Source organism: Lonchura striata, chromosome 2, assembly GCF_050655825.1.
Source record: "Lonchura striata isolate lonStrDom1 chromosome 2, ASM5065582v1, whole genome shotgun sequence".
Classification (NCBI taxonomy): domain Eukaryota; kingdom Metazoa; phylum Chordata; class Aves; order Passeriformes; family Estrildidae; genus Lonchura; species Lonchura striata.
This window is the reverse complement of record NC_140704.1, coordinates 11,530,718-11,555,753: the sequence shown is the minus strand read 5'-3', so window position 1 is coordinate 11,555,753 and position 25,036 is coordinate 11,530,718. Positions and strand designations below refer to the sequence as shown.

Genomic DNA, 25,036 nt, shown 5'->3' with positions numbered 1-25,036 from the left:
TGCATCAGAGGATTGAGCATGAACACCTGACCATGCATCTATTCACATCCTGAGCACAGGAATCTCACGGGTTCCAAGAAGGGGAAGCAAGATTGAGAAGGGATTTCTTATGCTCTATGAATTTGTGAGAATGGAGTTGGTCAAAAAAGAAATCCAGTGCAATCTGAGTCAATAGTTGAGGCATGTAGAGGTGAATATAGAATAATAGATTTCTTTTATTTTATTCATCATTCTATTAAGCATTCTACTAAATATTTTCAGCCCACTAAGACAAAAGAAATAAAAAAAATAGTAAATAATATAACAGATTTCAAGATCAAAAGCCCTCACTCTCTCAAATTCTGAATTTCTTTTTAGTGGAAAAGAAAATGAACTCATGACCAGCCCAAAACTCTGAAATTATCCTTCTAAATATCCAGTTAATGCATGCATTAAAATAACAATCTACAGTGGGAAAAAAGTAAGCATGATTAAACTAGATGATGCAATTCATTTTTCATACTCATCAATAAATATATTTTTATAACCTGTTTATTATATGCAATATATAGGCTTTCCTGAAGATAAATGAAATTTGCACTTTACATATATGGGTGTAAGCAAAAATGATACATTTTCCATTATGAGAGTCAGGACATGAATCTTTAAACTTGTGAAGAAACAAAATGAAATACAGCCCCTTTCCAATGTTGCTTACCATATCATATTCTTGTGCAATTTATCCATACATAACATAATGATGAAATTGAACTTTGATTCTTGCAATCACATCATACTTGTTTATTTAAAGGTCAACCATTACTCTTAGAAGTAAATCCATTAAAATATTGTGATGTAAGGATGTAAATTACAATGCGTCTAAATGTGAAGTTATTACTTAAACATCAAATGACACTGAATACGTGACTAAAAACTAAATAAGATTCATCAGTATTCAGCTGGAAAAATCAAGATCAGAATGTGAGTATGATTTTTCCTTTGAGCAGTCTGATAGAGCTGGGTCTGAAAATTTGAAAACTTCAGGAGATTGTGCTTCAAAAATATAATCTGATATTTTCTGATATTCTGTTTCCTTTTCAAGATACAGACAGTCATCTGAATGTGGACTGGCTTTAACCAGCCATCTCAAAATGATTTATGTAGGAAAATTAAATGAAACAAGGTCAAAGCACCTCAGTGTGAAAAGTAGCAGTAAGAAAAATATATCTGTACTGTATCAATTTTTAATGTTATCTGATTTTATCTTGATTGCTAAGTGGATATATTCCTCGTCCTCCTCATTAAAACAACCTCACTGGAAAAAATGAAAAGGATTACATTCAAAGAGCATGGATATAATTCATGCCTAAAAGCAAATGCAGAAGATAATCAACTGTCTTAGGAGAAAGTCAAGAGGGCTCCTGTCTGAGCTGCAGCAGTGGGTCTGGAAACTGAGTTTGCAAGGGACCAAAAAGAAAGGCAAGCTCCAAGTGGAACAGATGCTGAGACAAGGTACTTAAATGAATGAGGGAATGCAATATCTGTCATCAAAGTGTGAGCTAGTAGTGTGTGACCTATTTAGTCTAGTGAAACAAAGGCTGAGAGGGGATAATATTGCTGTCTATAAAACCTCCCAGAGAGGTGTTTAAGCTTTGGGAGGAAGATCTTCAACCGAAAGGATATATAGAATCATGGTTGTGAATACATTTAGACTAAAAATACAGGACCAGTCAGGGAGTCAGAACTCAAAAATGCATCTATTTAGCATTGGACATAAAACATAAGAGGAAGGTCTTGCATTACTATAAAAATGTTAAACAAAGAAAACAATTACTTTGCTGTGACAAGAAAAATCTGTGAAACTATCACGCTGAGATCTTTGGGTTTTTGTTTGTGGTTTTTTTTTAATACTTCAATGCCTTATTTTGCCATTGAAAAGGGGAGTTGCAATCAGCTGGCTAACATGGATAACATCATATTAATTCCAATAATCAATCATTGACAAAAGAATCATCATTGACAAAAACATAGAGGTCCTGGCTGAAGTAAAGAAGGAAGAACATCAGAATATTTGGTTACTTTTCAAATTCCCAGATTTGATAAAATTTACCAGGGCTACTTATATATGGAAATTTTCTCTAAGAATTTAGGTAGGTGGCTGAGTTTCCAAATCCAACCAACCTGATTGTATTTAAAAGTAGGGTGGTAGTGAGAAAGAAAACCTGGAAAACCAAGGCTATGGGTTTGACTGGCTTACTTTCAGCTCCTGGGAATAGGAAGTGTTACAGAAAATTACAAGCTGTTAACATCACCTAGACCAGTGACAGAGCTAATATTTGTAGCTGGTGGTAAAATATTGTAGTAGATGTGTGTGTTTGTGTGACTGTGTGTGCTGAGTGTGTGTGTGCATGTAAGGCAGCAGAGATCCAAGGGGACAGTAGCAAAGGAAACACATCAGTGAAGCTTTCTGTCTATGTAATATCCCTAAGGCAAGATTATTAATTTATTATACTTTAAATAAGTTCACTATCTTTTAAAGCTCTCTTTTTAAGTTTTCAGGTTGCCATATATCCCTCTCTGTTGAGTTTGGGAGTAAGCCACCAAAATCTCCATGGGCGGACACTGGGCAGGAGCAAGGCAGAAGAGAGGGCCATAGAGCACTTGTTTGTTTTATTTGTCAGCTCAGAAAATTTGCCTCATTTAATCTCCCTGGAACCAGGAGCATCCAGCTCAGCACTCAAGGTACAGCAGGGTGTCCATCAGTTTAGGTGTTCCCATGTCTGAGGGGGTACCTCAGAGCCAGTCAGGAAAATTCCCAGTGGGGCTGCAGCACAAGGACAGCCTGTGTGGAGCTGAGCTGGCTTCTAGGTGCACCTTTTGCACTAAGCACAAGAGAGAAATAAGGCTCAGAAAGTTTTCACCAAGTGTTATACAGTTCTGGTGGGCATGGACACCGCTAGCCCCAAGGAAGGAATCAGCCTTGATGGAGATCGTAACAGGAGATGATTAACTGCCAGCATCTATTTGTCAGGAAAAAGTCACAGAGAGACAATCTGATTTGCTTCTAAAATTAGCAGAAAGAACAGGTAAATAAACAACTCATAGACATATACATAATGCTAGTAAGATTTCAAACTCTCTATATTAAGACTACAAATTCCAGACAAAACTTACCAGATGCGTGTACAACCATACTGCAAAGTTATTCCTAGTGCTGTGTACAAATATCTGCTTTGGCATGTGGGCTGCATCACAAATGTTCATCTACACTTCAGCTGATGTAAGTTAGGGTAGTTTAATTAATTGTTCAGATGACATAACTAGTTGTTTCATATGTCATGTTAAAATTATCCAGAAAAATTTAAATGTTCTGAGATTATATATATTGCAATTTATTATAGAATCATAGAACCACAGAATAATAGAATTAAAGAATCATAAATTGACTTGTGTTCGAAGAGGCCTTAGAGGTCATCAGTTTCAAGTCCCCTGTTGTGAAGGGACGCTTTTCACTAGACCATTTAAAATGGAAATGTGAAATTTCCTTATCTATAGATAAGAAAATTACTTCATATGGAATGGAGAATGAATTAACAGCTTACAATGCCACCAAGAGAATTTGTGGCTTAAATTGTGACCAGAAACTGGACTTAAGCCAATTGAGTTTGTTACAAGGATTCAAACTATATTGACATTTTCATCAGAGCACCTGAAGTAAATGAAAATAAACTGATGTGGCACTCAGGGATCCTAAGCCAGAATACTATTCTTACTTTTGATCACTATATTTTACAAATTATGTGATCGGATGGGAATACATGAGATAAAAGCAATAAAGATGCTCAGATTGTCTAAAAGAAATAGAATGCTGCAAGAAAAAAATTGAGAAAACAAGGATAACTTAGGCTAAAGAAAATAAGATAAAGTATATAGATAATATTATATAAAAGATTAATATAAAATACAGAGAAAGAATAAAATGTCTCCATTTATACAGAGATAGAAAAACATTTTACTTAATGTAGCAAAGCCTGAAGTTGAGGTTAAGAATTAAGAAAAATATCCTACAATTACTGAAATAGATAATTTTTAAAGTCTCCAAAATACTAAGATTGAAATAATAATTTAAACAGATATTTCTTAAGAGTGAGGAAAATATTTTTTCCCCTTGGGACACTGAAGTTGCTAAAGTGCTTTCCAGAACTATTTACTTATGGAATAGAAAAAGGATATTTTACAGTAAGGTTTGATATACATTTTCAAATAGAGTCATGGTGTTAAAAATCTCAACCATTCTAATATTGACTTTGGCATATCTGTGAAAGACATAGTCAGGCTCATGACTCATGCTGAAAACTATACCCTGTTTTCCAAGCAGCTAAAAAAAAAGTGTTTCACAGAACTTGGTTTTGATACTTACTTTCAGTCATTTTCACCTAATGCCTGTTGAAGCCAATCAAAAAATTCATATTTTGGTCAGGTTTTGTCCAGCTTCCTCTGCTACCTTGCATGTCAAGCAGTTCATTTGGAGTGTATAAGTGAAAGAGTATAGGACTACTCACTCAAAATGTGAATGGTATCATTTGGCCTGAGGATCACTTCAGGTAATAATTTATATGATGAATGAATATGAAACAAGTGAAAGAGGGTCTTGAGGCTACAGGATTTTAAAAGGATTTTGCAAGTGTAATGAACATATCCCAGTGAGTTTCAAAGGAACTTCATTACTTTAAGTGCCTCAGAGAACCCAGTGCCACACAAACTGTGTGAGTGTTCTGCTGTAAGACACAGGTGTGTGCAACTCATCCTCCTCTTTCTTTGGGATCTGCAGATATACAGAGACCAGATTAATTCCTTTTCCAAAATGTACCAAGTTAGTGCAAAGTCATTGCCTTAATGCCAGTTCAGAAAAGACTCACATTACCTAAAACCTTCTAAATTGTAGTGGTAAACTGCAAAGACCCCAAAGTTTCCCACAAAAGGTTTTGGAGAATTCCAGAAAACTTTAGCAAAATGTTCTGTCTTAAAAGTTGTTCAGAATATCTTCTCATTTTAAAAATTATTTTTCAAACTTATTTCCTAATCTGATTTTTTCCCCTAAATGTAACTTATTAGTTATCACATTATTTGTCTTAATTCCAATAATCAATAGATTTAATTACAAGTTACTTGAAGTTCTCTATTTGACTTAATAAAAATTTCCAGCATTTTTGTATTAATTTTAAACTGGGAACTACAGAATGCCATCCTCCTAAATCATATGTACAAGCAATTTCTTTGTATTTTATTTAAAATCTCCACAGAGATTACATAGCACCTTTTTTTTAAGGAGCATCAAATATTATTCTTGATTAGGCCTTATTCACTTTGATAGGCCTTATTACTTTGATTTTGTATCAACTTAACACGGACTCTATGTGTTTTATGGTGTTTTATTTCAGACTGCATGTGATTAAATCTCTTTAACTCAATGCCTTTAGCAACAGAAGTACAATTGATGTGCTAATGGACAACATCTTCCAGTCCTGCTTCATGCATGAAAAACCCATGTTGTGTGCTCAGATTACTCTGTGGTGTTAACAGATGTGAGGAGAATAAGAAATTCTACTCAAAAGTGCATGCCTCATCTGAATAAACATTTGTGGACAAACACCCTAAGAAAAAAATTCCAAGGTGCCATTTATTGTTAAATAAAAGAAAATATGTTGGGAAAACTGTCCAAGGAAAATTAAAAATGAGATTTATGTTTTCATTTGTTCATATATGAAATACATAATTCAGAGTGAAGGAGGCTGTGTTGCAGCATAGAACAATGAGGCCATTTTAAATTCAAAACATGAGTTAGTAGGTGCTATAGACATTTTTAAGCTAATGTGTGAATTCTGCACTGTATTATGGAAGAATGTAGCTAATGTTGTGATCAGTGGCTCACAGACCAAGGGAAGATGAACAATCAGTTGTGATCCCAGGGGTCAGGAATCACAGGGACATCTCAGTGAGTTCAGTGAAGGGCCAGGAGAGCCACTGGGTCACTCAGAGCTGGTGACAGATGAAGAGATGCTGAGCAAACTGTGCCTTCTCAGCTCAAAAAGGAAGGGCTCAGGGGGTTTGGTGGATCTTACCAATGTGTGTAAATACCTGCCTGGAGCAGGGTAAGAAAAATGGCACAGCCAGACTCTTATTGGTGCACAGGAACAGTACAGGCACAAGTTAAAATATAAAAAAAAATTTTTTTTTTTTCCTATTCAGTGATTTTTTGATTCACTGAATGCTTCATTTCTTTTTTATGTAAGGGGAAAATGTTTTCTTGTATTTGTATCCTTGCAGAGTACAGTGTGCATGATTGTAACTTCAACTCAACATTTAACAGCATATTTTCCAAGAAAACTATTTACAATATAGTTCTCTAAGCTAACACTGCAGAGTTCTGTCTCTGTGTGTAAAAGCTGATTCTGTGATGCTTTGAAGTTAAAAGCAAGATTTTAAAGCAGGGAGCTTTCAGCTCTTTTCCCTAATTACCTGTTGCTTTTAGGTTTGCAGTGACTGTAATGTTTCTGAAAACTGTCTTCTACTTGCTGAAAGTAATCTAGATTCTATTGTTTACTTGCATTCATGAGGTTTAACAGTTAGCACTGTAGTCTTGCAGTGGTCAGAGAAACAATTCTTGTAACTACAGGGCTGGGTTTTTTTTATTATTTTTTTATACATTTTTATTAGCTTTCTTTTTTAGCAACTTGTACCTTGCAGCACTATATGAACACTTCTTTTATATTAATACACATCCAAAGTGACTGAAATATGTTTTTCTTTTTATTTACTATATCCACAAGCTATCATTCTAAACATAACCTCTTGCTCCATGCACTTTTCAGTAGTATTTCTCAAGTGTTGTCTGAACAGCCTGACACAAAGGCCATCAGCAAAGACATCAACAAAAATTTAGAGCTTTTTAATGAGACACTAGGGTACACTGGAATGGACACTAAAAAGTTTAAATTATAACTATTGAATACTACATTTTTTTTATACTTCAGGTTTCTAATAAGTCAAGGACGAAAGAACACTTGTGCATGTATTTACAATAGCTGATAGAAAAGAGGCTCAGCCCTGACTGAAGTAAATTAATTAGAAACCACATCAATACACTTACAAATATCTGTAATGCCATTGTGAAAGAAAATGCTTTAAGGCATGACACTGTAGAAGGAGGTTTTTTTGTTTTACAAAAGTAGTGAAGAATTTAAGATAAGGCAATAAGTTTCAAATAGAAACCTTTTATAAACTTTTTTTGTAATTTAGAAAGTTTCATTTTCTATCTTATTTAGACTGATTTAGTTATGTATAACTATTTAGTTATGTTTCAGAATAGTGGATTTGCTTATTGGTATATTCCAAATAATGTAATGCCAGGGAAAATTTACCATTATTCTACAAAGGAAAACCTCTGTTTTCACATACACCCGTATTATGTATACAGCCATTTAAAGAGATATAAAGGAAGAGTCTCTGCTAGATTTATTAAATAAGACCTCAATTCAGAGGAAAGAAAATGCCAGCTTTTAAGCAGATTCTTTAGTGTAAGCCTATTCCTAATACATGTTAGTTTGGACAATGGGTGGTTCATAAAATGACACCTCAACTATTTTAACAAGACACTTCATGTCTTATTTTTCATTTTCATGACTGCTACTCATTTTTTACTCCATGTAAAAATTTAACCTATCAGAAATATTACTGTACACAGACTCTACAACAAAGAAAAGTGTTAGGCTTGCCCCTGAGAAGGAAAGCTCACCAAGATGTGTTCATTGGTGGTTTGGGCTGTAAAACTGATAAAACCACGCTGTGGTTTCCTGCCTGGCTCTTCCTCCATTCATTGCCTCCTGCTGGAGGTGGGGGATTGCACGGGGCCCTGGGCAGGTGGCTGGGTTTGCTCCTGCCTTTGTGCAGCCAGGGGTGCCTGGAGCTGGGAAGGAGCCAGGGGCTTCTCAGGACTCCCCTCCCCTGGTGCTCTTGGAGGTCTGGCAAAGAGGGTCTCATCTTGAAAAAATAAAAGGAACATTCAATTGTATTTAGTTATTTTAATAAATCCTTTTTGTCTTGTAAAACTGAAGTCGCAATTAGGGATGGAGCTAATGCAAAATCCCAGAACAGAGACCATGATGAGATTCAATAGTAAACAGATTCTGTGGTAGCAGCTCTTCTCCATATGACCTATGTGAAAAAAATTCTGATCTTTGAGAAAAGAACTGCCACTTTTGACACTCCAATAAAATGCATATAATTAAAAAATTATCAAGCATCTATTCTCGTTCTACCTAAAAAGTGGTATCACTAAATTAGTCTTATGCTTGTTTTCTGATAACACAAACTTATGACTAGACTGTCACATAAATAAAAAATGTAAGCCATGTTTATGATGCTGTGGATCAGCTCTTTTTCAGATGTAAAACAATACCTTGTTTTATAACTTTCAAAAGTCTTATGAAAGTTTATGAGGAGTCAAAATACCAAAATTGGACAAATAAATTATGCAGATCTCATTCATGTGAGATAATGAATTTACATTGTAGCTTCAAATTAGAAAAGAACCTTATATTTTAGGTGGCGTGAAAGTAGTATATTTGAATGAAAGTGATAAAAATTTTCTGTGTCTTCTGCCTGTCTGGTACAACTTGGTTTAGTTTAATTTTAGGAATTAATATTTATAGTTTCCTTGGAGATATTTTGCTGAAAGATGCCATGCAGTAGCAATTAACTACTATTGCTGAAATTGTTCTCTTTATGTTTGGTAAATCACATTCTTTGGTTTTTCATTCTGAAATAGCTGGTTTAAATGAGGTATACACAAATTCTTGCCATTAGAAATATCAATTTTGTCATCTAAGCCACCGTTAGGTGCTCACTAGAAAGATTATTAGGTATTTACTAAACAGAAAAATCAGACAATTAAAGATAAGCTACAGTGGTTTGCATCTGTCTCAGAGCAGTTGGAACATCAGGGCATTTGAGCTCCAGTGGTTGTCTAGCAGATGGAGAAAGGTGATGCAGAGGCAAGGAGGATCCTTAATTAATCCAGTGGCTGCAGGAACTTTCAAAGCCAGTGAGTTACTGCAGACACTATAAAAGGTATGTTAATTTACCTGTGGATCTCTCTAATCAGGGTTATTTTCCTGCACTGGACCTCCGAAGGTGACATATTCTTGACTCATGCTATGGCGGCTTAGGTTTTATCACAGTACATAGAACATGCATAGTACATGGAACAGCTCACAGAAACTATGTTCCATGAGAATCCAGCAATTAAGCCATGAAACAGATTTGATTTGGGCCTTACCTGTCTCCTTGGCCTCAAGCTGTCTAAGCACTAGTACACAAATTATGTGAAATCCAAGCTAACAAATCGAGCAATCGGGTAGAATATGGTGACTTATAAATAAGCACCAGCAAAACTCTTGAGGGAAACACTACCCATTAATATCTATCAGATATAATGTTTTATGAAACAGAAAGAGAAGTATAAAATTTCTGAACAGAATAATTTAAATGTTACCATAATTTGCCTTCTGATGGATGTGTGTTACAAATGACATGAAATTCTGTGCTTTTGCACAATTTTGCCTCACACTCATACAATTTAGTAGATGGAATGGATGATGATTACTTAATGAGCAGCTACTCAATTTTTATTTTCCCCTGTTTGGCCCAAGGATTTATTGTTCAAAAGGCAAAATAATTAATTTTCTCATGGTCTCTCACTCTCCAAAGAAGTATCTGAATGCTTTACAGACAGGGTTTGGCACAATCTGGTCAGGTTTTTACTACCCTAGCTACTTAAAGATGGTCCTGAGAAGAATTATTCTCTGGGAAAAATACACAGTATTACTTTAAATTTGACATGACCATGCACCTGTCTTGGGACAATTGCAGACACACTTGCAGGATGGATGGAGAAGTGATTGAGAGCAGCCCTGTGGAAAAGGGCTTGAGGGTGGTGAAAACTCAACAATAGCCAGCACTGTGGGGAGAGCACAGAAATGGAATCTGGGCTGCATCAAAGGGAGCCCAGTCAGAAGGACAAGGGAGGAAATTCTGCCCCTCTGTTCTGCTCTTGTGAGACCCCACCTGGAGTACTGCACCCAGCTCTGGTGTCACCCAAACAATAATGACATGGAACTGTTGGAGCAAGTCCAGAGGAGGCCACCAAGTTGATAATGGGACTGGAGCATCTCCCCTGTGAAATCAAACTGAGAAAGTTGTTCAACCTGGAGAAGAGAAGGTTGTGTGGAGACTTCATAGCAACCTTGCAGTGTCTGAAGGGACCTGAAAGGAGGTTGGAGAGGGGCTCTTTGTCAGGAACTGTAATGGTAAGACAAGGAGGAAAAGCTTAAAGCTGAAAGCGTAGATTTAGATTGGATCTTGGGAAGCAATTCTTTACTGTGAGGAGGGTGGTGGTACAGTTTGCCTAGAGAAACCTCATCCTTGGAAGTGTTCAAGGCCAAGTTGGACGGGGCTTTGAGCAGCCTGGTCTAGTGAGAGCTGTTGTTTCCCAAGGCAAGGAAAAGAGAGTGCACAAATTTTCAGTTTTCATAGTGAAATCTGTAAAAGTAAAAAAAATTTGAAAAGGTGAAGTATATGAAGGCATTCCCTTGACAAAAACATTCTCAATGAATGAAGCAAGTGTCAGGAAGATTTAAAAAAAGGAAATGCAATCAGTCTTCCTACTGATCTATATTTATCTTTATCTAATTATTTATATAATCTAAATTTAAATCCATCTCACATCTACTGCTACAATTTCCATCCACTGGAAATTAAAATCCGGTTGTTTATCTCATGCTGAATTACTCTATTTACATTTACTTCATTTATGATTAATCAGAAATTTCAATTGCATGAGCTAGGTAGATTCATTAATAATGCACATGATGGAGCACACTAATCCCAGCCCACAGCTTTTAATGACCTCAAACTCCCTTGCCATGTATGTGCAGATATTTTACTTCCAAGGAGCATGGTTTCTACCTCACTTCCTACTCAACTCTGAAACTGGTTACTCAATTCCTAATTATTATTATGAATCAGTTTACCCTGAGGGAAATATCCAACAAAGCAAAAGCTACCAATTGCATGTGGCTCATTAAAGTCACATTAGTTTTAATATTTGAGAGGACACTTCAAGACCATAAATAACTCATTAAACTAGCCACATCATCTTCTTCCTCTCATGTGCATGTAAGAATTTATTTATTCTTGTGCCTTAGTCACCATCAAAGCACAGTCATTAAATTAAATTTTTCACACTGATTTCTTGAGAACTAAAATCATAGACATAAATTAAAATAGCCCTAACATAGAAGGAAAAATTTATTTATGAAAAAAAAATTAAGGGATTAACAAAAATATCTTATTTAAATTGCGCAAGTTCTCTTCAATAAATACCAGATTTTATCACAGAATGGCTGGGGTCAGAAGGCATCTCTGGAGATCATTTATCCAACACCCGAGGTAAAGGAATGATCATGTACTTCTAAATCCACCACTTGACTGAATATCTTGGTAGTTAGTACACAGTGACACAAAAATAGCAAAATCTTTAAATTCAGCAATCTTCAAATTCTGTGGAAGTCCAAAGTTAGAGAAGTTTTCCAAGACAGCTGTAGGAAACATGCTCAAAAGCAAGATTCTAGATGGCAGTGTGCCAGGAAATAAGCAGAAAGTGTTGAAAAGGATCACACAGTTTGTGTGTATGTAGTTATTCTTCGGTATTCAGAATCACAGAATGGGTCAGGTTGGAAGGGTAGATGCAGGGCAGGTAAGATTTGTCAGATATGCCCCAAATTTTTAGATTGTCAACTGAAGCAGGTATTACAGTGGTTTTAAGCATAAAGCTACAGAAAGTAGACTGCACCCCTAAGAACATTAATGGTTGCAGAGAAGAGGATGCTGCCTTTGCTAGAATCAGCCTGGGACAGCAGGAGAGGAAATGCTCAAAACACCCACGAGGGTCCAGAATGTCAGTGCAGTGTCTGCTCAGCTCTCCTCCACCCAGTTCAGGGTTATCTGCAAAAGAAACACCTTCCTCTTTCAGGCACAGATCTAGTTACTCCTACATTGCTGGACACAGAAAGGAGAAAAATGACCAATTACTTCTGGAGCCCTTGGGAGGAGCAGAGCCTCACTAATATCCCTGTGCACCTCTGAGAGTGACACTCCACTTTATAAGCTTCAACACTGAATAGCTGCTATGGGTATTTTTTTCTCTCTGTGTGAACATAAGTACTGGCTGGTTCCAAGCAAGGAACTGAAGAATTACATCTATTTGCTGTCACTATATATTTTGTATAGCTCCCAGGAAGGATTTTAATTTGCAACACACAGGCAATCATTTTTGTCAAGTGGCTTTATTATGACTATTGCTTGTTGTATGTGGTTCTCGACACATTTATGGGAAGATCTGAGCCAGCTTAAATGACCTTGCAGTACACAGGATCACATCCAGAGAAGAAAATATTTTTCCTGTTTGAGGAGTGACTTAGATATTTCTGAGCAATTTGTTACAGACATATACATCTTCAGTGAAGCTCCTGCTTTTATCAATCAAGTTTAGGCACTTCACTGAAATAAATTAGAAGTTTTTCAATGTTTTTATTATAGTTTTTGTATGCTTACTAAGGCTACATTTTACATTGTAAATTAATAATTAATATTGCCTTTATTTTATTAATAAAATCACCTTAATATATTCTTAATAGTTAGCAAATAAATAGTGGTTTGTTTCAGGCTAAAAACAGAAAAACAGTGCCAAAATAATATAAGAATGATAGATACAAGAAACTCAAGGCACTCTAAAGGGTAAAATGCTTTTTGAATTCTTATTATATCCTACAGTCAGCTGTTTTCAAAAGGTCTTGACTGGAATCCTAAAAACCTTACAGCTGTATAGCCTAAAATTGCGAATATGAATATGAAAATAATACAGGAGCTGGAAGAAACTTTGTGCACATTAGTGTACTTAAAGGAAACTCCTTCCATTTATGACCTCAGCAAGCACAAAAATTCATTTGCATTTATAGCACTTCAGAAAGCACGTCCCCTTAGTGGCAGCAAGGCTCAGTGGGGGAATTCATGGTTAAATAGCATAATATGCTAATAGCAACACCTATACGTGGCTGAGTCTGTAATTGTGTCCCTCTGGATATGGGGACCTTGTCTGAACATGTTCAAAAATTGCCCTAGACTGCAAATGCCTGGAGCTATTCCAAGCTCATTCCACTTCATAGATGCTCTAAAAATAAACTAAAGTTTTTCATTTCATTCATTTAAAAGCACTTACAAGAGCTGTGGTCAGACTGGGGACTTAGTGAAATCCAGTGTAGCTCCTTTCCAGAGAGCTTCTAGTGCAATTCAGGAAGGAGGCAATTAACTGCCTACAGAGATCATTCAGAGTGCAGTGAAACTTCCTTACAAACACACTTAAGCCACGGGATCTCAGTGTCTTTGCACAGAGGGCATCACCACCCTGTGATGTCCATCTCACATGGAGAACGCACCTAGGAATAGCTCTCTGCTATTGCTCTTTTAACATCTCAATTCTCTGCATTTGTAGCAAGGGCTGAGGGTTACTAGCTAAGTAGTTATGCTCCAGCTGGCATATTAAGATTATATCTATTAAAAAATTGCTCCCCAAAGAGGTCTGAGACAAAAGAGAACATGTGAGTACAGGAAGCAGGGAGGAACAGCTCTGGTTACTGACTGCACTGTGTCCTCAGGTGCAATAACAGCACACCTGCAACACAGCCATTAATTTTAAGGAGCATAACATTCATATCATTGTTTCTATGGCTTTTGAGCTGTTTGATACCTGTAAAAGCAACTGAATGGCTAAAGTGCTTTAAATGTTATCTAAATTATTATTTAATAGAAATGTTGCAGTAGTTCCCAAATATTTTTTCTTAGCTTTCTACAAAAATAAAGTAATTAATTGAAATCCACTTTGGAGAAACTTTCACTTTTTCTCATACTTGAGAAACAATTTATGAAGGAACAGGAAAGCACCAATCTTCTCAAACCAGAAGAGCAGAGATAAACACTTGATGCACTCTGATACACATAGATAATGCAGGCTCAAGAGGTATAATATTGGCCATCTAGGTCTCTGAAGTGTAGAATTTTCAGCTTGAAAAGTAACGTCTTCAAGTTCTTCCAAGAAACTAAAGAAAAAGAGTTTGAAAAGGGAAAAAATACAAAGGAAAAAAAAATGTAATGGAAATCGCTTCTTCTGCCTTAATATATAAAAAGCTGGTTTCCTATCAGTTGCAGAGGTGCAAATCTCAGCTGTTCCTGAAATTGCAGGACTCTAACTGACGGCAAAATCTGGTCCAACAAAAATAGTTTTATTTTTTATTGTAGCCACCTTGCAACAAGAACTGTCCTTTAGAAACAAACCTTTGAAATTGAATGTTCTCTTGCTGCTTTTTATCAGAGAAGAGCAGCCTGTCAGAGTTCTTTGCAGTTTCCCAGGGGTGTCTGCAGACATTAAAAGAGATGAGCAGGTCAAGGCACACTAAAACATGAGAAAATCCCAGAGAGATCACACCTGGAATTTACCTCTAATGTTCTCTTCAGGCAAATGTTCTTGCATAAATTCAACTTCATGCACACCTGCCAGTAAGCTTGTAGATTAAGATATATATATATATATATATTTCAGGGATGAATAGTAAATCATATAAGATAGCCTGGAAGTACAACCACATCAAGGATTTCTTAGTATTGCTGCTTGTGGGCGGAACATACAAGTAAAAAATGAAATACCACTTACAAGGGGAAGAAGTAGAACCATATAATTGTTAAAGCTATATTTGCAAGTGTTTAATATTTTGATTTTTTAAGCCTTAATTTCCCTGGACATATATAAATGGGCCTGTTTCTGTGCAGTTCTTTATAAATTGTTTTGACTCAGCATTTCAAAAGTACTCTTAGATTGGAAACAGACAAACTCAAATTTAGAAGAAAATGCATAGATGCCTAAAAGATTATAATTTTTGTCAGAACCATTACATTGAGGTCATTAGTGTAAGTGACATAGAAAAGAGTATTCACAAAAGCTAAGTTAAGAGTATTCACAAAAGCTAAGTTCAGCCTAGCTCATTTTCCCAGTCACTCTACATAATCCATAGAAAAGAAATTTTTTCTGACCACTGCTAGGAACAAGCAATGTTCTGTATTAAGGGATGTAGTGACATCCCCCAGCCTCAGTTCTGGGGTCAGACCAGGCACCCCACTCCACCTCTGGATTTCCCTGAGAAGTAAATGCAACTCAAGATGTTGGAAGGTCCCAAGGGCTCAAAAGGAGAAAGGAATCAGGAGGATTGGAGTAGGTGAGAAATACTTTGGATTGTGAATGCTGAAAATTGTGGCAGATAATTGTGTTTATGTGTGAATGAATGAAACAGAATGAACTCCCAAACATAATCCTACTGTCTGCTACTTGTAGCAGGTACAGATTGACTGAATTTTGACAAGATCTAGAACTAAAAGAAGTGACAGACACCGAATAATGGTTAATACTAGACATGAGACAGAACCTCCAGTTTGCATACATTGAACATCTACAAACAGAGTGTTCAAATCGAATACAGCAAGCTGTAAAATGTAGCAACAAGCTAGAAAATTTCATGGCACATAGCTGACATGACTCTGCCCAGCTTTCCCAGCATTGGAAAGTGAAGGCTTGAGTGAATGTGGCTTTGGAAAACTGTGTGTGAAATAATCAAAAGGGGTAACAGCCATAATCTTGAAAGGTCTTAAGTAAATCCCAGTATTCAAATCCATACAGGATTTTATTCAGTTTATCTTACCCATGACAGGGGTTCAACATGAGGAACTGTGCAGGATCAACAAGCCTTTCAATCATATTGTGAAAAGCATTTTCATTCTTGATGGGTGATAAGGAGGCCCAGCTTTTCCTAGTGGAAAAGTTTGCTCATGTCAGTAAAATTCTGCACTCAGTGGAAAGAGCAGAAGGGAAAGCCCATCATGCTGAGAAATACAGTGACATACTAATAAAAAATTAATAACAAATTCATAACAAATAACAATTCGTAACAAAATTTCCAACAGAGTCTTAAGTAGTGTTAGATCTAGTTTTGATATTGGCAAACATGAATACACATGTTGTCATTATTTTGTTTAGTGATGCTATTTTAAGTTTATTTGCATTCAGCTGCAGAAAAAAAAAGCAAACCCAAACCAGTGGATTCCCTTGGTGTGGAATCACATCAAGTATAAGCAACAGGAAGAGTTTCAGTTTCATAATCTTGTTTTTGTAGGGTGGTTTGGGTTTTGTCTTGGATTCTTTGTCTTTGGGTTTGGTTTGGGGTTTTTTTGAGGTTGTCTGGCTAAGTTTTTATTTGTTTGCCAAATTAAACCACCCCTGTCATGGTTTGACACTGGCACAATGCCAGCACCCCCATGAAAATGTAACCTATCAATTGAATGCTGTGAAATGCGATGTAGAACAGAGCAAAGCAGGCCAAACTTAGTAACAAGGGGAAAACTTTATTACACTACTACTACTAATACTACTACTACTACTACTACTATAAAAGGAAAAAAACCTTTCAAAACATTCCTCCTCCCACCACCCAACTCCAATAAATTACAGTGAGACACATTTGGACCCTTAATCAAGTCTTCATCCTTCCACATAATCAATCCTGAGTCCATCAGGGGAGAGAGGAGTCTCCCTTGCACCATAGACCCCAGGAAACACAGCTGCCACCTCTTGTGTTTCCATGTCACACATGGCACCGCCCAAACACACCAAGCCAGTGTGACACTCTTCACTGCATGTCACAGTGCTCTCACTACCGTGCATGGACAGAGACTGCTTATAGGGCTCCTTTAAGGATGCTTTGCCAAGGACCAACAGGAACAACAGTCCAGTGTCTCATTTTGGGACTATAGTGCCCCCTACTTTCCCTGGGGCCAGGGGTCCAAGAACAAAGATCGCCTTCTCTTCTTCTCTGAAGACAGAGGGCATCCTCACACCTTCCTCCACTGACCACTGTTCATTCTTGAACTGGTAGTTGCTGGAGGAGTTTCTTGGCTCACCATTGCATCCCCCTAAAATGCAGTCTCCCTTGTAGGAGAAATTAGTTCACTCTATGGCTGACAAAAAGACTCCAGCCAACAGCCACTCCATCATCTCCCCCCAACCTTCTTTCTCTAACATCTGTGGTCCCCGGCTGTCTCTCTTTCCTTCAAATTGAGGAGGAGCAATATTTCACAAAGCCTTCATTTCACAATAAAGGGTTAAAATTTCCAGACTCCCCGGATGGCTGAAATCTCTGACCCAGGACGCTGTGCTGTCTCCCAAGCTGGGCATCTTCCCCCTCCTCCTCCTTCTCCTCTGCCTGCAAACTCCCAGGTGTCTGCAGGCTCTCTATGTCTTTCCCTCTAGGCTGGGGGGGGGGTGGTGGAACAAAGACATCTCAGACGTTCTCCACCTTCTGTCCAGGAGCTGGCCCAGCTCGGTTCCAGACCCTTCACCCCCTGGCCTACCTCTGCAGGCCACATGGCTTCCCCTTCCCCACCCAGCTCATGGCTGGGCAGGGGAGGTTTGCACTCTCTGCTGACCGGAACCAAAGAGAGCGAGTTCTCCTGGGAATTCTGCTTTTAACCCCTCTGTGTTCTCAGAGGCGTGTCCACCTTCAAGTGGTCACGCCAAGTGTCAGTATCCAACCCTGACCCCTGCCTGGACTGACTTCTTCCTTCCAAGAAAATACTTTCCCTGTGTCAAACCACAACAACCCCGAAACCAAAATGCTGCTAAAGAAAGAATGAGATTTTGAGATGCAAAACTATCACCTTTTTGAACAGCCCTGCTGCTGTCTTTTACCTAATCCTCTGAGAATTCTACCCTGTGTATGGCTTCCATAATTGCAATGTTCACTCATCTCAAAGACATTATTTCTGTCTCTTTGGCTGAAATTATGTCTCCTATTCGCATCTGATAATGGTTCTGATTTTGAATCATACAATTCAGACACTTCACAGTGGTAGCAGCAAAGGCAGAACATTTTAATTATTTTGCCATGCTTTTGTTGCTGATGTCATTTTATCTTTCAACCCTACATGCTGTTTTTCTACATGCACATCTCACAAAATGCACTCAGAACTAGGAATAAGGGAGTAACTATAGAATGGAAGTCAGGTTAAAGTCCTGTGTTTTAACCTAAGTGTTTTCTTGTTACCAAACCCATTTCAATGAAGTCTTAAATTTTGCCAGTTACTCATTTAGATATATGGCCTCTAAACTACAATGGATTTATGCCTGATGCAGTCCATAAGAGGTAAAAAATGTTAATTCATCCACAATTGGCTGTTATTTCTGTTTTACACCTCTGGTATATTTTTTCTCTTTGTTTTAGTGAAGAAATGTATATACATTAATAATTTGGCTTTAGACGCCATAAAAATGTACAAAATATTTGATGTGTCTTGTATGGCTAAAAAAGAGTTAAAAACACCTGATAAATTAAATTGTTATACACATGAAAAATGCTACAAATCTGCTAAAAGTGTATATATATTTATATATATCTTTCAAGGACAAAAACTTATGTTTAAATGGTCCAGGGAAGGTAACTTGAGGTAGCTTAATCTACAGCCTTAGGAACCTAATCAAAAGCTTTTCCTAATTCTTAGATTGAACCTGTATTAAACTTAGATCAAACCATTATTGAACTTAGATCAATTTCTTCCCTAGAATCTTTAAAGAATGACTGACACCTGCTTTTTAAATGCTGCGTTGCTATCCCTTCTTCCAGCTTTTTCCCTGTTTTTTCTTTTTTAAATCTTTATATTTTTATAGAAAGAAATCTATTTGATAACTTTTATGTATTTGTTTACTCTGGGATGCATCATTAATTTACATATTTTTTTTAAGTTGCTACAGTTAGACATTTCCTTATTAACATTTCCTTATTATAACATATTCCTGTTTCTAAGGAATTTATGTTACTTCTTTCACAATCTACCCCAATATCAGATTTTTATTCATCTAGAATGAGGCTTTTCCTTTTTGGCAATAGTTTTCTAACAGTAACTACTATTTTGCTATCTATCTGCTTTAAGATCCAGATCCCTTCTTTTTTCTGTTTTATCATCTTTTCTCTTTTGTGTTTGTATGTTTTATTTCTCCTTCCAGTGGAAAAATCCTTTTATCTTTGTTAATTTAATTCTCTTGATTTTGGACATAATTTCCTTAGTGGCTGAGTTTATTTTTTTCCTCTGACCATTTCTTCTGGTCTCCTTGCATGAAACACTGCCAAAATATTCCACAGGGTGGAGAGAAATCTTCTGCACAAAAGTCAACTGACATAGTGTTTATACACACTTAACCTACCTGGATGTAGCCATGTTATTCCTTGAGGGAATTCCCAGGAGGAGATGAACACATACAGGCACACACATGATGTTTATAATCTCAGACCATTTTTTATGCATGAAACTCAATGGAATTTAATTCCACTCATCACTCTGCTTTGCCCTTATGTGCTTACACTGTGCAGAAAACATCTTTCTGTCATAACCAACAAATGCCACACTTAGGGCTGCTGCATCTGATCTCCTTGTTCTGAACACTGTTAAATACATATTTTAGCTTGACTTTGGTGTAGCCATGAGCTTTCTCTGCTGAGTTATTTATTGTTTTATTGTCTTGTTAGCTTTCAGTTTAGTTTGTGATGGCAAAAGCTTGTGCAACCTCTGGCTCATGCTTATATGTTTGGAATGGGGTAAGCTAAATGCTCAGAGGTAAAATATCATGCAGAAGATTTTTCTGCTGTTCTTCAGTGCTGTGGGTTGGAGACTCAGTATAGGCATAAGAATAGATTGCCACTATCAAGAGCTGTCTAAAAGTCAAAAGTGTTAAGCTAGCAATTCTTGCATGTGTATAGTCTTTGTAATAACAAAAGTCAAAATTAATATGAGGTTGTATAGACAATATAATTGGTCTAAGGCTGATTTAAATTTAATCTTAAAGTCAAAAGCATGAAATCTATCTCTTCCATAAGTAAAATTAGCACATATCTGAAATATTTAATACTGACAAAAGTAGATAGAACACATTAATTGATTTTGCTGGAAAAAATCTAATTCATATCACTTGGGAAATCTGCCCTCTCAAAAAGACTGAATATCTAAGAGGTATTAATGCCTACTAAAATTAATGGGAACTGCTGAATGTTCTTGGAAACAAACCCTGTAAAGTAGTATTGTCTTAACTTACTGTGGGTTTTTTTAATGTGTTCTCTATTGCTATGATAAGGTCCAGTAGAAGGGAAAAATCCTGCAACACAGCAAAATTTCATCTTCTTGTGACAACTACTTTAGTCACAACTACTTTTCCTCTCATAAAGTCATTCTACAATGTATTGAACATTGTCAGTGAACTGGGAATGGACTGTGAAGTATTATCAGGGAAATATTTTTCAACATTTCCTTTTATAGTATTTGATGCACTCTATGAAAGACACCTAATTGTATTAAATTTAGAACAAGAACTGGGATTTTTATTCCAGAAGAGAATGTTAACACCAATAATGAACTATTCTTATAAAGTTTCTTGAAATAATGCACTTGCATAACTTCCAATGCCAATCAATATCTAGCTGTTGGGAAGAGAAACCCTGAACTAAGATTAAAATCTCAGGGTAATATTTATATACCAATATGTGGGGCTAACTGTGAGTGAACAGAGCACAGCCCTTCACTCCTGCAGATTATTAGGGAAACACTCCAGGAGCAGCTGCCCAGACATCAATGTCTTCCAGTATCCTTGACAGGTGACAGGTGACAGCTGTTCCATCTCTAGTGCACAGCAGTGTCAGCTCAGCCTAACTCTTACCACAGGCACAGGCTGACACAGAATTAAAAAAAGGCTTTTCCCATTTAAGGCAAATTTCATTCTCCTCTGATCAAAGCAAAGGGAGCAGTTAGTGTTCAACAGACCTTTGAGTTTTAGAGGTAAAGACCTTTCTCTGGCCTTATGCAGCTTATCTTGGATTCCATATATTAGTACTTAAAAGTCCATTAATCCTAAATGAACGTGCTTTACTAGAAACTTTGAAATAAAAAGGCAGCATAACTGCTGAACAAAACAGAGGGCCCAGACTTCTTACCTGATATTCCCCCTGACATTTCAGAATCCAGCTTCTCTCAAACCATGTAGCTGCAGCAGCAAAGATAGGGAGATATGGAGTGACTGAGTCACCTCTGACATTTATTTTGAGTCAAGAAAATAATATTATGCATTTACAGTGCAGTAATTTTTCAAATTGAATTTATCCCTGTGGACTTCTCCAGCATTCTTCTTATCAGGTGATAAGACTGAGTTTTGTTCACATTTATTTTCCAGCCATGCTTCACAACCATTTGAAAGTTTCCCATTCAGGAGGAAGAGTTTTGTTAGGGCACATGGACCAGTCAATCTATCCATGCCAGTGGACTGCAGGAAAGGCCAGCAAATCTTTGAAGTCACTGGTGCTATGGCCCAGCAGTCCATCACTGAAGAGAGCAAATATTATTAATGCATTAAATTTCACCTACTACTGGAATAAGTGGGAATATACTATGTGAAGAAATACTAACCCACTAATAAAAAAGGAATCATTTTGGTTTATATTCCTTCAAATTGTCAGCTGGTTTTCACACTGAGTAATTTTCTTCTGTTAATCCAACAGCCTCTACCAGCAGTAGGCAACTGATTTCTCCAGCTAGTGTTTTTCTGTAACTGCTCTGAATTAATTCTGCTCATCAATTTACAAATACCAGCTATGCAAGAAGATGCCCCAGTGATATGAAGCTTTGCACAAAAGCTTGAGCTATACAAAATGCATTCTGTAGAATATATAACCTAATATAACACAATCACAATATATTGCAGCCACTGAAGTAATGAGAGTTTTGATTTCACATGCAAAGAAGCTGTGAAAGTCTTATTAAGCAGAGACTTGCTGCAGTTTCTTAGTGTCTTCTTTATTGATTGACTTCCACAGCATCTCTCAAGTCTTAGAGCAAGAGCTGTGATATTGAATTTTTGTTAGAGCTCTTTCTCAAGAATTTAATCCATTTTTTTCTTCCATTGCCATTTTCTGTGTCAGGTTCTAATTTTTGGATGTAAATTTACAGCAAATCTTAGATTATCTCCTATAGCATCTGTGTTCTATGACAAAAGGCAAAAAACCAGAAATCTATAGAGCATTATGTTACCCACTCTAGCATATGTAAAACTCGTACTAAATGAGGCAAATTATCTACTGTTTGGACTAAAGTTTTACAAGTGTTTTGTTGTCTTGATGTTAAAGTTCAATAAACTAATACATTAAAAGACCACTACATTTCTGGCCAATACAGCAAATATCTAGAAAATATCTTCCACTTGAAAATTTTTTAATGTCTTGATTGAACCAAAATTTTTTTATTTGTAGATTAAAAATTAATTATTCTGAAATAAAAATGTATTTGTGAGGCAAGGTATATATTTCCAGTGTTTTAATATATCAACTGTGTCTCATGTCACAGTGGACAGAGAGTCCACCCAGCTCCTATAACAGAAGAGCAGAAGGCACCACATGAGTGCTCTGCCTCTAGTCTAGTTTTGCAGGTAAACTTCTGTTGTCCTTCCTATAAAGTGTATGTGGAACCAGATTTGGGCTAAATTTCCAATTTATAAGCTTATTCTTTGTCAAATTTTATAGGTCCAGTAAATAGACACTGTTACAGTGCACCCTTTGACACAACAGACTACAGACACTCTTTCAGCATATGGAGCAGATGAGTTGACAGAGCAGCCAAGGGGGCACAGGGACTCTAAAATCATCTGAGATGTCTTTTAATGAGCCTTTGGCAGTTTCTTTATATGGGAAAAGATAACTTCTACTGCTTTTCCTGTCCAGCTGTATTACCACTGTGAATGTTGGATTACTCTTATGGTTTTTGTGCTTGTCTTTCTATTAAAATTTTCTCATTTGAACATCCTTGAACATATGGATCTAAACCTGACTTCATGTACTGAAACTGTATGTACATTTCACATATATTAAAACAAAAATTATTGAGATAATAGTGTTTTGTCTACAGGATAAACTGAAAAATGTTCTGTATCATAGTGAAAACAGTTTGGTTTTTTTTTCCATAGTGAAAACTGGTTCTCTTTCCAGGGAGCCCTTTTTCTTTCTTAATCCAGGGAGCCCTCCTTGTTTGCCACAACGCTCTCCCCAGAGAGACCATTTTTTACCATCCCACCAGGAGTGAGATGTCAGCAAGGAGCACGGTGCCCCTTTGTTCTGGCTGGCTCTTGCCCGTGGGCAGCAGGCTGCTGACACACACAGTGCCCAGCAGCTCTCCTCTGCCAGGTTTTCCTTCAGGGTGAGCTGGACTGGGTCCGTGCCATCTCTGCAGCTACCCATTCTGGGGTGGTTTGCAGAATGGACGTTTTCACTGAGACCACCAGACATGTCTCATTTTAATGACCCTTGGGGGTCCACTATGAACTCTGGGTTTCATAGAAGAGTCTAAAGATTTTTATAACTTTTATAAAATGGCTAAAAGACTATAGCATTAACCTAGCAGATCTAGGTGAGTCAGAAGTCACTTAAGGCCTAATCTGGACGGAAAACAGCAGCTATAATGTAAAAAGATGGGTTCTCTTTGCTACTTGTATAACACTCCATATTCTTCCAGTCTGTTATTTGAGAGGAATATAAGCTCAAATTTACCAGAAAAATCACATCAGAAGTTTCTTGTACCAGCTCTTTTTTTCAAATTACATGATCTAGGGGGGAATAGTGCTAGTCTGAACTGCTGTGAGGGTGTCACTCCCCTGCAGGCACATCCAGGCAGGCCTGGCATCTCCTGGACCTGGTACAGGCTTATGTCATTCAGAGCAGCTCTAGGATATGCTCAGAAACTCTGACTGCAAAATTAGAATACAAACAACATCAAAGTATATTACAGACACGTTTTCCAAACTTCTCTAGACCACAGCGTCCTATAGAAATTTTATTCTAGCTTTCTCTAAGATAAAATGGTAGTTCCTTTGCAGTATAGTCATAACCGAACTCCTGTTTTATTCATATTTACATCCCTGATTTTACCACAATGTGGAAAAGGATTCATTTTCTGTCTGGTGAAAGAATAAGGCATATTTTGTAGCATAGGAATTAGGGAATTAATAGAAGAGAAATTGATTTTGAAATATGATTCTTGTCATGAGGTTTAGGATTATTTCATGTAGAAATCAGAACTTCTTCCTATAAAGATAATATCCAAAGATGTATCTATATTAATGGAGTTAACTAAACGCCACACAAAAAATAGCCCTTCAGAAGTCCCATTCTCTTTTTTTTCATAACTATATAAATCTTATGCTGCAGTACAATTCAGCTTTCAAAGATGGGGCATAGCTTGTTCTCGGCTGCAACCAAGTGACTAAAAGATTTTGGGCAAGTGGCTATTTGTATTTTGAATTTCTCAAACTTAAGGGTAAATGAATCTGGGGAGTGGGACTGAATTTTCTATCCATAAAGTTAATTTTTTTGGTTGTGGTATTTTAGTGTAGCTGAAGATCCTTTAAAAGGATAAATTAATATCACACAGTCTGTAGTGGAGATGTTTAACTCAGTGGGTTAGCACCTAGAGGTCAGGCACGACACTGCGCTAGACAATAATCCAGTCCCATCTGTGGGCCAACTACTTTTAAAATAAAAATGTTCATCTTCCTCATTGAGTCCTCCACATGGTCTGCTGCAAAGTGCTTCATCTTACACACATTCTGTGCACACCGACCAAGATGACTCTGCCTTGTTCTTGAACTGAATTTGTTGATATACCTTATATCCAACAAGTCTTCTTATCTGCTTGTTTTTTATGATTGGTTTATGTTTGGTTTGCTTCCCTGCTTCTGCCACCTATATTCTCTCAAATATCTTCTCAGTCAAATAATCAGAGGCACTCAAAATGTAAACCTAACACAAAGTTTTGATAA

At 36.9% G+C, this 25,036-nt stretch overlaps 1 long non-coding RNA gene across 3 annotated transcripts in view; it reads left to right on the top strand.

The window, feature by feature from the left end:
• LOC146768111 (uncharacterized) overlaps positions 1-25,036 on the top strand; it is a 44,068-nt gene extending 19,032 nt beyond the window's left edge. For all 3 annotated transcript variants that reach the window (XR_014950547.1, XR_014950546.1, XR_014950548.1), the window contains one exon: positions 1-25,036. This exon is cut by the window's left edge and continues 7,006 nt beyond it. This is a non-coding gene — a long non-coding RNA (uncharacterized LOC146768111).